A 7,574-nucleotide genomic window follows, 5' to 3' on the forward strand; every position below is an offset into this window, starting at 1 on the left:
TGGCCATAACTGCAAAGTCAATAAAATGCTCTTAATCTTTCAATAAACAATTTATTTTTAAAAGTTATTTTGGAGCTATTGAAGCTCCTGGGGTGGGGAAGTAAATGCATTTTAAATGTGCCGTACAGTATGCGCTATCGCAGGACTAAGTTTCATTTTATCAGATGCATGGTTTAGTCATTTGAACTCTGGATTAGAAGCCAAAATTCCTCCACTCTAACACCAACTCCTTTCCTGGCTTTCAACAAATCATTTAAGGTCAGATCCCAACAGCTCACCTCATGCAGGAGGGCAGGTACTCTGCCGTACAAGAGAGGAAAGCAAGTTTGCCCTTCAAATCAGCCTGCTTCTGTAACAGGTGTAAAATATTCACTTAGCTTCTTGCAAGGCAGTTACCAGAACGAATTAGCATAGTTAACATTTGGAAAGAGCTTTGGGTATGAAGAACACTAAATAGGGCAGGACAAAGGTTTGGGCTAAAAAAAGGACCTTTCCAATTTTAAGATAAAAGTCCCTTAGAAAACGGGTGCAATAAAAATTGCTTTGCAAACATGCTACTTTTCTGATTTTTCCTATCATTTTCCGTACTCCTCCATACAGAACGACTACAAAGACAGGAACAAAGAGTGAAAGAATAACAGCAAAACCATCAATATTTTGAGGTGTCAAATCCCCTTAAAGAGTTACGGCATTTAAATACAATCTTTCACTGGGCATTGGCTTTTAAACATGTTGCACAACACGCTGGGCTTAAGTAGTTCCTCAGACTGGAAATCATCCCGAGAACACAGCATTACAAGTTCTCATTTGCTAGCTTGAGCCCATCTCTGCCACTTTTATGTCTCAGCACGAGCAAGGAGGGTTTGGGGAGGTCATTCTAGCCATGGACTGTTTCATCAATTATTACTAAGCCATTTGAAAGATGCAATGACACCTGCATATATTGTCATTACACACCCAGCCTAAAACAAAGCTCACTGCCCAACCTGGAGGCAGCATTGTACAAGGCAGAAATCTTTGCTCAGCTTTCAACATCGGCCTCGTGCTTTGGAGGTGACTTCAGCCTGATTTAAAAGGGACTGCACACTTCATTAAAACATTTTACTTCCTCCTCACTGCATTCTGTACTAACCCCTTCTGACAGGCCTAGCACAAGACTTTGTAAGGTATATGCAACCAATGCAAACCAAAATACATTTATCCAAGCAAGATGCTTTAAGAAGAAAAATGAAGATATGTTATCAGGACTGGCATTACAAGCCACTTCCATGAGAGAAGTGAACTAACCTAGATTTGTATTCATTTGCAACAGCCAACCATACTGCTACAGCACATTCTGCAGCTCTTTGATTGAAAGCTGTGAAGCTGTCTAAGTCCTGAGGAGGTGCCAAAAAATTCCAAGATGTTAGGAAGTCTCTTCCCCAGGTGACAGAAGGCCCACCACTGAAGAGAAAAAATGAAGATGAGCAGATTTGCAGTTTATGAGGTCAAAGTGTCGGATGCAAGGTGGCTATCAAGAAGCGAACCCAAGACAACAGCTCCAGCTCAGAGAGTCAGTTCAGAGCAGCTGATGTATATGCACTCCTGTGCATACATAAGTGCCTGCAAAAAAGGACCTACAGGCACCAGTGAAACACATTCGAGCTTATCCTTTGCAGCACATTTATATTTCTTGGTAGCTTTGAAGAGAGACCAGGGTAAACCTGTGAAATGAGACCCAAGACATTCCATTTACGTAGCTGTTGGAATTAGAGGCCAAATCATAAACGTGCTCCGAGAGCGCCCATCCAACAGCGCGGCTCAGCACCTTCAGAGAGCTGCCCGCAGTGGGTTGCCTCGGCTGTGTAAGCACGTAGTAACGCTGCGAGTACTGAGGGTGGTCCCCAGATTACAGCCTGCCTTCATAGCTTGCAGAAACAAGCGCAGGTACCCAGGGAATATTGAGAAAAGTTACACTGGAAACATCAGGGAAAGTTAGCACACTAACTCTCGTTGACGTTACCAAGGGACTCTTCAAGTACTTCTTTCTGTCTTGAATCACAGCTTCTGCCTTTAACCATGCAGAAAGGAGACGAGGGGTGACCTAATTACTGTGAGTTCTGCCATTACAGCTCTGCTAGCATCCCAGACCTGGGAAAGAAGACACTCTTTCTTATCCTACCCCTCCACTTGCTGCACTCGGTGACCTCTGAAGTGTTCATTTCTGAAAAGAAGTATAATTTATTGCGGTGGGTAACGTGCTTTATTCTAGGGTTTAACAGATGCCCTTCAAGTTTGCCATCTGATCTGTAGCATAGAAAAGTTCTGTGGAGGACTTCCTTTCCCTCCCCTTTGCCTGAGTTAACTGAGCTGCCTTTGCAGCCCATGTCAGCCTGGAACCCCGTATGCACACACATTGTATGTACCAAAGAATATTTCCCAGCACAGCCCCACTTTTCTTCACAGATGTCCAAAAATCGTACACGAGGAGCCAGACCCCAACTTTATTCTTGTATTACTTTCTGTTTTGTACTACTTTAATATCAGTAACTTTTTTTTATGCAGATTGAGGATTTTAATAAGCTGTTCCAGCTTTCTCTGCTTCTTGGGTATGGCAAGCAACATCTCATTGTTTCACTTATCATTTAACTTCTTTCTGAACAGACCTAATACTTGCCTCATTTCGCTGGATGCAGTAGAGAAACAGTTCCCTAACGCTATGGCCAACATTTAAACATGCAGCTACTGCAAACAATGTGTTTGATTCTCAGGAAAAAAAAGAAAAAGAAAGTTACACCCAAATCCTTTCCAATTCTTGCAGGACTGGAATCCCAAACTCTGCAAACCCAACCCATGTCTTCTGCTCTTCTACTTGCAGTATCAAGACAAAACGATCCTCGATCACATAATGACTGCTGTAGCTTTACAGCTTCACACTTATCTCATTCTTAGCTACAGGTCAATGCACTGTTACACATTCCTAGGTGTAGGAATGGGTTCTGTTACAACACTGATTTCTAGATTTCCCCAAAATTTCCAATCATAAGAAGTTCACCTCAAATCCAGGATTTTTGGCTTGACCAAAGATTTCAGGGGGGTTGAAGACAGAAATAAAGAGGAGCAGTTCAGGAAAACATATAAAATTGTGATGAAACTGGTGCCTCATGTGCCAAAAGCTCCCACCTCGTCAACTACTATATACAGGCAAGCAGCTCCCCAGAGACACGGGCTATAACAATACATGTGTACATGTATCAAACTTATTACTCTGCCTTTTTCTCTAAATATTTTTACAATAAGAATCAGTTTAAATATCTTGCTCTCTTTGAAAACATGTTGTGAAACATGTATAAAGGGGGAATAAGAAGGAAGCTGGAGCCTGTTTTTTTTTTTTTTTTTTAAGAACAAGGTCACATCTCAGCAACTGAAAAGTAGCAGAGCTCCTTTCATCAAGTTTTTAACTAGAAAAATAGTATGCCCATTTCTTTGTAATACACCTCTGGGCTTTTTTATTATGACTTCATTTCCCCTTGTAATATTGGAACGTCTCTATAATTGTAAAAGTGTAATAGAATCTAATAGAATTTCATTTGGAACTCTGAATGGTCTATGCCATCTCTGCTCATTTTGAGTAAAATAATGATTTTTAATGTCCACACATGGCTTCCCATGACCTTATTCAATCTTTGGGTTGATCAGGAAATATATTGATTCAATTACATACTGATGACAAATGAACTAAAAGAAAGAGGAAAAAAAGGTCAGCATATATTTGAAAATGTAAATCTTAGCAATGTCTTTTGGGTTTGCCCAAAAAAAAAAAAAAAAAAAGTCATTTCAAAATGCCATTTGTGGCTAATAGTGTGGAGTTCCAGTTCCTATCTGTGAGCAGCAAAGAAATCATTAAAGTGTAAGAAGCGTACTCTCCCCTCCTTTTATCATTACAAAATCCTCTTTCCTTCAGAGGTTTGCATGGAATGACCTCCTTTGGCTAAAAGACCCTTTTCCCCCTCACCATGGAAAGAGTTCATCAATACACCATGCATTACACTAATTTTTCTTTTCTTCTTTTTTCTTTCTCCTCTTGCCATTTTGTTTTCCCTGTAAAACAATTACGAGTGCAAACATTTCATTATCACCCCTTCCTGCCCGCACTGCTTTCATTATCATCACACCTTTATCCCCTCATCTTCAGTCTCAGTCATATAAAGTGACAAATGGGACAGCATGCAGTCAGTGGAGTTATTTCCAGTTTAATAAGCTGTAAAGTGTCCATTTGTAGTGTTGCAGTACTTGATGGCACCTCGCACTAAAACCCTTTTAAATCTAGACTGCAACTTTACCTCTGCTTCATGAATCTGGGCTGTGAACCTTAGAAACAAAACATTTAATTGCTCTGAAGCAGTAAGACGTGAATAGAAATAAAGAGCAGTCCCCAGGTGAAGCACTCCCTGCGTCATTAGCTTACTTGGTCATGTGGATTTCACAAGGTACGTGCGCACCCACGGCTTTGGATTAGCTGTCTGGCTAGTCTTATTAACTTTTCTTTTAAGACCAAACCATGGGTCTGTGATAAAGCATCCAGCTGACAGCTAGCCAGTCTGACTTCCCAATTTTCACCCAAGCTGACAGGCCTGATTTGCCTCCCCAACATGAAAAGCCATTCTGCCCCAAACAGTTCAGACCAGGGGATGTGGTCAGGCCCCTGTGGGTCCTCTCCACATCTGATGGTAGCTTTGCAGTGCCTCAGGGTTGTTGTTTTTTTTGCTATGAAAACTGTATTCAACAGGAAGGACAACAGGACCATCATCTATCTTTGTGTATTCCACTGAAGAGCTTTTAGCAGAGAAAAGGCAGTAACTTTTATCCTGCCCTGAGACTACAGTAGAAGGGTATGCCCCTCTGTGAGCCCCCGTGAATCAGCCTCAAGCCTTTGTTGCAGGGAACAGCAGAACAGGGTACTGACCCACCACCTCATCCATGGAAATATTGGCCACACTATCTCTTTCTGCAGACAAATCTTGCTTTTTAAATATTTCCTGGTCTATCATCAGGATACACACAAATACTTTCAGACAGAAAACAAAAACAAAACAACAACAACAAAAATAATATGACTGCATAGCTGAGCATCTAAAAGGAAGAAAAAAACAACACAACAGGATATGGGCACTCCACTAAAACCACATCAGAAACAAAATTTTGTCCAAAGCCGTGTATTTTGTTAATGCAATTTTTTGGAAAACTATATGCACTAGAAAAGATCAATCAGGCATTGATTTTAAAAAGGAAAAAATGTACATGAAGAGAAGTGGCTGCTTTCTAGAGATTAGTGTTGCAAAATAAATTCAAATGTGTCACAACGAGATTTCTCAGCAATTTTTTTTCCAGACTTAGTCCAGGACAAAAACAGATACAGTTTTCAGGATCTAATCAGCTTTAGAACTGATTAGCACCACATAACATGAAAGAAGCTGACTTTGTAAGTTTAAAACACTTTTTTTTTTTTTCTCCCCACAATTTTTATTCACATACTCAAAGGGAAAAAGGTTCAAACAAACAAACAAAAATGTTTCCCAATCTTTGCTTATTTAGGGCAGAATTACCATGGGAAATATTTAGATGGCTAGGCTGTTTTGCTCTTACCATTCAGTGGAAAATACAGTTCATTCACAATAATCTCTTGAAAATGCAGGCATGCAATAACACCTTCAATCTGCAGCATTTTTTGATTGAATGAAACACTGTTGGAGGATTAGTTTTCCTACAGCAGAGGGCTGCTTTATGCTACTAGTCTTTGGAGTGCTGACTTTGGAGTACTGGAGTCCCTACAGCCTTTTAGAACAAACTTGTCAGTCTCCTGGGAAATGAACATAAATTAAGCATCTTATTTTCTGCAAAGAGCAAGGATGGCACAATACAAAAAGAATTAAAAAAAAATATTACCATTTGCTTCAGTGCCACATATTGGATAATGACATATTGGATAGTTCCATGAAAGCTCTGAAAAATAAAGTTAAAGATCTAATCCCAGAGCACCATGTGTGGCGAAATTCAGAACGAGTCCATCCTTCTGGGCTAGGTATTGCAATAAAATGGTATAGCATGTGACATCTTTGAATGTGATTAAATTCCTTCAGCTACTCAGTGAAACTAAGGCAAGCAAACACAGCATTCTTAAACACACATTTCTTTTTCTTTTTTTTTCTAAGAATTCTTTTGCTTTTCAAAATCAAATGAATACTACTCTTAGTCTAGCCATAAAATTCTGCAAGATCTTTAAACGTTCAAAGCATGACAAAGACAAGCCATTCCGATTTAAACATTTTGTATATAACTTCACAATAATCAGCATGACACAGCAAACATGCAGTTACACTGAAGTCTAGCAGAATATTGCAGATGCACATAAGACTAGCCAGGCTTCTTCATGAGTCAGCCACCACAATGAACTGTGTCCTGTCCTACTTCTCAGCAAACATTTAATGGCAAAGTGTGATAGTGAGGTCTCATATTACCATGACCTCATTAATTTCACAAAACAGACTGCAGTACATTTGCTAGCATGCTCTGAAGTATTGTAAATAATTTAAGCTAAACTACACTTGTCAAACAAAGGACTAAATTACAGCTTGTGATGCATAATCCTAGATTTTTCACTCTGGTCGTGCTTCCCAGCTTGCTAATTGTCCAAACAAAATAAATCTGCCTGTTGGACTGTTTTTATACCTGCCTACCCTGAGAGCAGTAGTCCTGAGCTGATGCCTTGTTGCACTTAAGTAGCCTCGTATACCACAAGGTCCAGACGAAAACTATATTAAAGCCCTTGGGTTGTTTAGCTCAGGTGAGGCTTGGGCAGGTTGACCTACGGTGGAGGTCAGTTTTCCACATGCAAGGAGGTCGTCCAAGCTCTCAGAAGCCAGCCTGGGGTCAGCACTGGGAAGACAAGTCGGAGGGAGAACAAGGAGACCCTTTTCCTAAAGTACTAATACATCTAAAAGAAATACTGATATACTAATAAGGTGACACTGGCATCCAGCAAGCTTTCACTGTGGCACCCTTGTGCTCACAGAATCGCCTAGGTTGGAAGAGACCTCCAAGATCACCTAGTCCAACCTCTAATACCTGCTGTTTAAGGCGTGCTCCACAACACTTTGTTATTGAGGTGATAGAACATAACAAACCAAAACTGATAAGCAAGATAAGGGGAGGTGCCAGTATCATAGTTTCTAAAGTGTCTCCATAGCCAAAGCATTCAATATTTACCATTGTCACGTTCTTACCTGCCATATTAAATTACAAAGATATTTAAAGGAAGCTGCAGTGGTCTCAACCTATCTTTGGTAACTTGATCATTCAAGTTTAGGCACACAGGAACCCACACGTAGACTACAGATGTATCTTAGTAATGAAGGGTGAATGAAAGAACTTGTTTGCTGTGTCACTCAGGGTACAGACTGAAAATGTCTTAAATTAACATCATTTGGAAGAATTGAAACTATAGGTTATTAAATATCAACTTTGTGCCAGGAAAATTAAAGACACTAATTTATTTTTATAACATTTTGAAGTATTATATGGCATTTTATTTCTTG

Source organism: Anas platyrhynchos, chromosome 5 (genome assembly GCF_047663525.1).
Source record: "Anas platyrhynchos isolate ZD024472 breed Pekin duck chromosome 5, IASCAAS_PekinDuck_T2T, whole genome shotgun sequence".
Classification (NCBI taxonomy): domain Eukaryota; kingdom Metazoa; phylum Chordata; class Aves; order Anseriformes; family Anatidae; genus Anas; species Anas platyrhynchos.